This window comes from Pollicipes pollicipes, unplaced genomic scaffold (assembly GCF_011947565.3).
Source record: "Pollicipes pollicipes isolate AB1234 unplaced genomic scaffold, Ppol_2.1 Scaffold_6686;HRSCAF=7923_pilon_pilon_pilon, whole genome shotgun sequence".
In the NCBI taxonomy this organism is placed as follows: domain Eukaryota; kingdom Metazoa; phylum Arthropoda; class Thecostraca; order Pollicipedomorpha; family Pollicipedidae; genus Pollicipes; species Pollicipes pollicipes.
Genome location: NW_023596921.1, coordinates 18,581,647 through 18,590,265, shown reverse-complemented (window position 1 = coordinate 18,590,265; position 8,619 = coordinate 18,581,647).

Sequence of the window (8,619 nt, the reverse complement as noted above, 5' to 3'; positions counted from 1 at the left end):
AGGAATTCTTCTTCTATAACGGCTATTCGAACAGCGCAAGTGACCAAGAAATGAGGCCCAGCTTGAATAAACGAAACCTAAGAACACCACAACAAAACGGCCCATCAACTTTTTTATCACAAGCAACTTTTCCCGTCATATAAGGTGGACGAAAAAGGATTGCGAAACTTCATCAGGATAAAGATTACAGCAACTGACAATGACACCGAGATCAGGCTTCCTATCTATCACACGAGCAGGATAACTAGAAGCGTTGTAATGAAAGAAACCTGACAAGTGAAAGCAGACAAAAATCAACTAAGGCGCACCACTATAGTGCATGAATTAAAATCCACGCACGGACATTGTCGCCTCTACTTACAGTGGAATGGCATGACATCTCTATCACGACGCATGACAATGCACCTGCACAAGCGGGCGCCAGACCAGCGTACGTGCAAACCTCACTATCTAAAACTCCTACGCTCTAACATGATTGAAACACACAGATTCTAAAATCAAGTCCAAACAATCGCCGTTTTTAAGTTCTGAAGGTCATGTTCATCAGAGAAAGAATACCTGACTTAAACAAAGAACTCAGGACATGCGTCACTTAGGACCTGTTCACCCAATGCTTTCAGGTAGATCCATTGCCTCGAACTTTCCATGGTGTCAAGCTGACTGAAAAAGTGTTCTGCATGTGTTTGTATATGTTTTGTAAATTGACCTGATATTTGGATGCATAATCAGATCGTTCGCCTTTGTATATGTCTCGCAGAGCACTGCCTCATATTTTGCTACATTTGAATATTTACCGTCCGACTGTTTTGCGTCGCTTAGATAATGGGGAACGAATTCCCTTGAAACGCTAGCTGCCTTGAACTAATATAAATTACTATAGGCGAACTTATGTATGACTTAACGAGAACAACGAGGGGTTTAATTCGAACAATCGAGCAGACGCGGAAGAACCGAAAAATGTACATTTGCCTTGGTTATAACAAAGTTTGCATTTAAGAGGATGTTTCACATTTGAAGATAATGAAGCCAGCATCCGATATGATGAAACAAGCTTACTTATAACAATCACTGTGCTTTTTGGAAAAGAGGGCTACAGACAACACAATTCTCTGTGTAGTAAATATGTTTTTTGTGTCATGGTTTGATTACGTCATCGTACAGTGCACAACACTGATTGAGAGCCTATTGACGGTCGTTATATCTGGGAATCAGGCTCACGAACGCCGGATATGAACGCGTCGGTAATTACAACTTTATTCGCCTTGATCGCCGCATGACTTCTTAAATGACAAAACTTGAATGACGTTAATGCGGTGGCATGAATGTCAATGTGACTGCCATTCTCTTCCCGTTATACCTTTCCCCTTTTCACGGGCGTGTAGCTCAAAAGGGAAACACGCTTAGGTCTTAAGAAAGGCAGAATTGTGAACAGCGCCGAAATGTCTTCAAGATGGTTATTTCAGTTCAGAACCCTGCATTAATGTGGAACACTCCCTTTAATGGAAGCATAATGTCTAAGTACACGTACACGCTTGCATTCTTATCCGGATCTACTCCCTGACGACTTGGTTGACTCATTCCAACTACGAATCACAAGAAAGCACAAAACAACCGACTACACTTTGACAGGTCGACAAATTTTTGTCTCATGCCGGAATCTGTTCTGATTCTGAATTACTTCGGTTTTTAAAAGCCCCTCGGCTGTTGAAGTCGTCTTAACTGCGGTACTGAACTGTGACCGGTACCACGTTAACAAAGGGGACACGCCAAACCGGTAAGAGATACGTCGAACCGGTAAGAAACACGCTAGACCGGTTCAACGTAAGAGAAAATAACGGTCTAGACCAGAATGCCACCACTAACCCCAATGCCGGTACACGACAAAAAATCAGTCAACACATTTGTTGTATACGCCAATCTTCTTGAGGGGAATAAGTTACGTTCAGTCCAAACGCGGCGGAAGACTGCATTATGACAGTAAGTTCAAACGCGTGGAGTTCACCTGAAAGGGATACCGGTGTGGCAGGGCGTCTGCAGAAACTATCTGCAGCCTTTAGAGACGCGTAAGAAGGACGGTCACCAGATCTGTGCTGGACGGTCAACACGTGCCCGCATGGTTCACGTGTTGGGGCATGCGCTAAGCTGTTCAGTCGGAACCTGCGGGTGCTGTGTGACCTATATACAGACGGGTCAGAAGTATTTTATCTTTGTAATCATCCGGAAAGCGGAAATCCAGCTTTCGTCTTCTGCTGGATGGCATTCGGACTATTTCTGCAGTTCTGATCCCACGGCTTCTGCCACTCAGCAAGCTGATAGTGTCCCTCAGCAGCGTAGAGGTCGCTGACCTGAGCCTGAGTGTTCCGTTCGTGGAGCAGCGCCGCAGCCTTCGCCACATGCAGCCGTCGGATTGATTATCGGCCAGCCCAACGTGATTGGATATTCAAACCAAAGCCACCCGTTTGTTTTCGTTTGCTCTCAGAGATCGGACACGTTCCAATGTTAACTGAGCCAGCTGAGTCGCTGAAGCAGCGGGGTTCTGGTTGCCAAGCAAGAAAGCTCCAGGTGCGAGGTAGTGCAGGCTGCGATAGGGTACAGTTCAGCGATAAAAGCAGACGCGGGTGCCGGCATCACACACCATCCAAAACCTCGAGACGATGTGAAGGCACACACAGTGCCCTAGGATGTTCTGGATCCGACCGTATAGACATGGGCGGCTTTTCTGCGTGATTTGAATACCGCTTGGGGTCGGGCATATGTCTGCGTTCGGCACAGCCGGTAAATGATGTTTGTGATGGCGGCAGCGAGGTCGTCTACCATCCACGTAATGTTAGGTTGGCAGCCGCTTGCAAAACGCGTTTGGATTCACTCTTAAACCATCTTTCAAGGTTAACCAGGGGTGAATATTTGGTCGATTTGCTGGTCTCTCAGCAAGGCGAGTGCAAAATTATTCACGCTTTCAAAAACGCAAGGAAATAAGTATTTCACTTAGGGGGAGGGTTCCACATTTGTGTGGGGTTTTGAACGGAAGCTAGCCATCTTGGAGATTATTTGGCGCCGCTCACAGCTCTGCCCTTCCTAAGACCTAAACCCCTTTAGTTTCTGAGTTAGACGCTCGCGAGGATGTGCAAACTTTTTCGGAAAGACTTGCAAGATCACCCAAGCATCCGTCATAAAAACGTTACTCAACTTCTTTCATGGTCATGCCGCGGTCAAGGCCAAGAAAATATAATTATCGAGTCGTTCCTACTTGACATTCGTGAGCACGATTTCCAGATATAATGCCCCTCAGTTGGCTCTCAAAGTTGTGTAAGGTGTCATGGCATGCCAAACAGCGACGTATTGAGGAGCATATTTACTAAGCAGAGAAACTGTGTTTTTTAGAGCAGTCCTTTCTCCTTTAAATTATACGAATAGTTATGAATAAGATTATTTTATCATAACTGATGCTTACTTCAAGATCTTCAAGCATGGAAAATTACCATTAAAAGCAATGCTTCACATTCGAAGATATTAAAGTTACCATCAGACAAGATGAAATAAGCTCACTTATAATCATTGGTACACTTTTAGGACGAACAGGCTGCTCTAGGCACTACAGTCCCCCTATTTAGTAAATATGCTCCCCAATATGTCGGTGTTTGGTTACGTCATCGTACCTTGCTCACCAACGATTGAGAGCTAATTCACGGCCACAAGACAAGGAAATCGTGCTCACGAACGCCAGATATGAAGAACTCAACTATTATATTTTTTCTCGGTCCTGATCGCTGCATGGCTTATGAGATGGCAGGATTTGAATGACCTTACTTTTACGTATGAGTGACAAGGTGACCTTGAAATATCCCCCCTGTCCATTTTTGCGGGCGTGTACCTCAGAAACTAGGGGTGTTTAGATCTTAAGAAGGGCAGAACTGTGAACTGCACCGAAAGGTATTCAAGTTGGCTATTTCAGTTCATAACCCCATATTAATGTGGTAGCTCCCTTTAACCAAGATGTCTATTGAGCCATGCCCACGTGAGGCTGTGTCGCTATCATCACACACGAAACACACGCTACGCATGTTAACAGCCGTATAGCATTGTAGTCGTGACGGCAAAACGATCAAATTGCACCGAGAACATTCTCTGTCGCTACCATAACACAGAGAGCTTGGTTTATCGACGCACCTTCTGTAGTCGTATAGGACAAAATACTTCCAAATAGCACGCTTCAGTGGCCTGTCATACATTTTACTGTTTTCTTTATTGCAGCCAGTTGCATTGATTTTTTATTCAGCGGCGAGCAAACACCGTTTGAGGGCAGTTGTTTACTGACTTGAGCGCGTTCTGCTAGTAACGCGACCTTGCTGGCGGGCAATTCCGGCGCCAGTCCAGAATATCGACTGCACCGCATCCTTGAGCAGCAGCAACGTAATTACGCACTCGCATATCAGGCCATCGTGCGTTGCGCAACCGTCCCGGCAAGCGGGCGATTCTGTTATCCCCCCCCCCCCCCCCCTCCGCCCGGCCGGCACCGAGTGACGCCCAGCCGAGGTGGTCCACGCGCGGTGCAGCGGAGTCAGTTGCGTCACTGGGAAGGGGGGGGGGAGGGGGCGGCCCGGCCCGACATTCGCCGTCCGATGGGCCCAGACCCGATCCCAATCAGCACGGGTATCGCCGCCCGCGGCACGGGCCGGGAGCGGAGAGCGACGCTGTTGCTGCGAACGTGGCGAGGTTGGCGTGCTGGCGAGTGCCGCTTCCGCGTCACACGTGGAGAGTTTCTCTTCTGTTTTGTCTCGACCTCACCCAAGCGCATCCCACGGCAGCCGGGCAGCGACCAGCCCTGTGCTGTGAAAGAGTCGTGAGCCGGACACCAGCGTGCTTCGTGACTGCCATGGCCTAACGGTGTGCAGCACCAGCGGTACAATAAACAGTCTCCGCAGTGAAAACAGAAAACTGATCCATTATGCATGCCTCCATGGTTCGTGAAGACTGTCTAAGTATTTCGGATGCATCAAACACCGGCGAGCCCACCTGGAAGAGTTCGTGCAACAGCTGGTGCGCCCCGAAATGAGAACTGTCTGACAACTGCGTGACCATGTCAGGTGTGCGGTCACAGATGACACCCTCACCCGCCTCAAAAACCACAGCATAAAAACCCGAACACGCGCTTGGCAGACGCGTGGCGGGTGGACCTGGCTGCGGGCTGCAGGCTGGTCGCCCGTTACCTGCAGCCGGTGCCGTGGTACCAGCCGCTACTTGCAGCCGGTGCCGTGGTACCAACCGTCACTTGCGGCCGTTGCCGTGGTACCAGCCGTTACCTGCAGCCGGTGCCGTGGTGCCAACCGTCACCTGCAGCCGGTGCCGTGGTGCCAACCGTCACCTGCAGCCGGTGCCGTGGTACCAACCGTCACCTGTGGCCGGTGCCGTGGTACCAGCCCTTACCTGCAGCCAGTGCCGTGGTACCGACCGTCACCTGCGGCCGTTGCCGTGGTACCACCAGCCGCCGCACAACAGGAATCGTCGCTGTCACGTGACAGTGGTCACGCATGCGTGCACCAAAGGAGAGTTGTACCCGCACCGAAAGCACTTCACATTGGGCCGAGGTGATTTGTGCCTGGAGTGTATCCGGAGACGGAGCTGGGTAGGTGCGGCGTCCTGCCACCAAACTGACGGTTGGCCGCAGGCGGTATCCAGGCGGTCGGGCATGCATTCCGCCAGGGTATTCCAACGCCGTTCAACTTTGCTGCAATCACTGTGAGCGTGTGCTTGCAACAGATGATACCTGTCTGCGACTTGCTGAGGTTACAAACGTTGCCGCTGGCTTCGAAGCGGGCTCGTAATTCGGATGCCACGCGGCATGCATGTAACGTAATACGCCACAGGGAGAGACAAATGTCCGACCCATTAGCACAAACAAATGACAATCAATTGTTTTGACTTAGTGTCCAACGATCAAGGCACTTGTACATACTGATAGTCACGTGTGCTGAAAGGCACCCTTGGAATACCGCAAAAAAACTTCTGAATTTATGCAGACATTTACTGCACAGCGACGAAGCATGGATGACGAAGCCAGCCGCCTTGTAGACGCGTGCTGTTGCATTTGAGACGCACACTATGCGCATCGCATTACGAATTTCGCAGAAGCTTCGCATGACGCAGGCAAAGTTCACTATTGTCAACTTTATGCCAACATTCTCACAAATTGCCTGCATCAGCACACAATTAACAACGTTGATCTGCCGGAACTGAGCGGGGTGGCAGCATGGGCTAGCGGTACCGGGAGCAGAGCTCATGCACATGCCGTGCGGACCGGACGGAGCTGTAACCACCGGGCCGAGAAAGCTCTCCCGCTAACCCGCCCTGCACTTACGCAACCGGCGGTCTAAGGCAATGCACGTCGTTTGCCAACGGTTTGAAAACGGCGCCTTGCATCACGCTGGTCCCGGGCCGACGAGCTGTGACTGCAATGAAGGCGCTGAGCCACGGCGGGCCGTCAGCGCGCGACCCAAACCCGTCGGAATCGACTTTTCTCCCTCCCGTCACCATGATGCCTTCCGCTATGATGCCCTATGATGCTCGGATGCCCTGGTGCCTCCTCACCAGCTCCCCACCTCACCCCCTCCCTCTGTAGGCGGGTGGCGATGCACGCTGGCAGCGGCGGCGGTCGGTGAGCGGCGTGCGGCGTGCGGCCAGTCTTCGGCCGGCGCCCGTCCCACTGACAGCAGCCTCCGCCAGCTGCGCCGCCGACCGGCACGTCCGCGCGCCACATCCCGCCACCGCCATGGACTTCCTGCTGTGGCAGAACAGCGTCGCGAGCGTCTGCGGCGCGGTGGTCACGGCGCTGCTGGTGCAGGCCGCGTTCAACACACTCCGCTTGTTCTGCTCGCTCCTGGTAGGCTATGTTCTGCCGAGATGGACCGATACGGACGTGACGCGCCACGGCAAGTGGGCAGGTGAGTCGATCCAGTTGGGCGAGGTCATTGTGGTTTCTTGTGTGTTTGTCATACCGGTGATCAGTATACAATTAGTATAGTAATGTTGCATACGTTATACGCCGCCTGCAACTGGAAACCTGTTTACGTGCAACTGGTTTTGTAAATGCCCCTGCCATCCAATGTCCAGTGGCGGAGGCAGGGAGAGCATAGGGGCGCGTGCCTCTCCCTTAGGTTCCGGGGATCCTCCGGGGTCTTCTTCTTCGGGATCCTCAGGACCGACAACTAAGGGGTCAAAACGTTGTCTGGAGGTCGTCTGAAGGGGCCTAGCCCGCAGGGCCGGGCCCGTGGCACCCATTGGGAACCCCTGACGAAGCGATTGATATTGCCACTCGATGGTATCCAATCTTACCTGAGGCTCGACGTTGGGTCTTGAGTTCGAATCCAGCCTCCATCAGCATTCTCGACGGATGCACGCAGAGGCGGATCAACGGCGGCGGAGGAGGGTACCAGGTCGTGCCCCGAGGCGAAAATTGCTACATTTTTTATCTTGAAAAAAATGCAAGCAAACGCTACTATTGCCCTCCCCTCTTGCCATTCCGTAGGCGGCGCGCGCCATTGTTTTCTCCAGCATAAGAAAGCTATGAGGGCTCGCTCACTAGTTGCATGGCTCAACCACTGACGTCATCATCTTTTGGACGAGCCCATTTCGCACATATGGGAAAATTTTGGAGACGCTGTCTTGCCGGCTTCCGGCACGCGCTTTAACGTCTCTCTTCGCCGACGAGGAGCCATTGATGGCGCTTTCACTGGGCGTCGGGGATCGTGGGACTTTCAGCGTACCCCGCCTCAAACAACAGCAACCCGCTCATTCAATGATTTCCAATCAAATGCCCTGAAGTGTCATGTGCCTTCGTAACGTCACGATTTACCAACATTTCGGGTAAAACAAGCCATGCAGAGGTTGATGAATGTTTGGCTCTCGACCTGGCATTGCTCGAACTTTAATTTGGTATACGACCGTTCTGAAAGTCCAGGCGGGTATGCTAAGCCTCGGTGCGCCAACGCTCGGCGTTTTAATGTAATCCATGCTCACGCTGATGGGGTCTGCATCAAACCCACCTGAGGCAGTGCGGTTTCATTCACGATATTTATGCAAGATTGCACGCTTTGGTAGGAAGTTGCGATGCATGAACCTGCATGCAATACCTATTTAATACAGTTGTCATGACATCAATCACACATCTTGCTACTTACCAGCCTTTCGCCTACCACGCGCCATCGCGACCAGATTGCAACACAAACTACAAAGAAAAGGTTGCAATTCAGAAACCGGACGCACATTGTCGTCCATTCACACCAAGGACGCGATCAGAATTTGAGACGGAGGCGGCTGGGCTACCAGGATTGTGACGGGGAAGGTAACGATCGCAACCCAATCGCAGTCGTTTAACGGATGGGTCGGGACAAGGCATCAGTACCACAAAGTGAGTTATTGTTCGAGCTATTGTCCTCACCTGGTGTGTAAGTATTCGCGCAACGCTTCTGCCAGTTAATTCTCCTTTCCGTGATGCGATTATCGCATCCTAAAATAAGGTGAAACAAATCGAATAAACCGCTAACTTGCCCACAGAGGAACAGAAATGAATCCCACTTGATCTTAGGCCTTATAACCAGCACTCGCTCTGTCTAGGGAGAACCG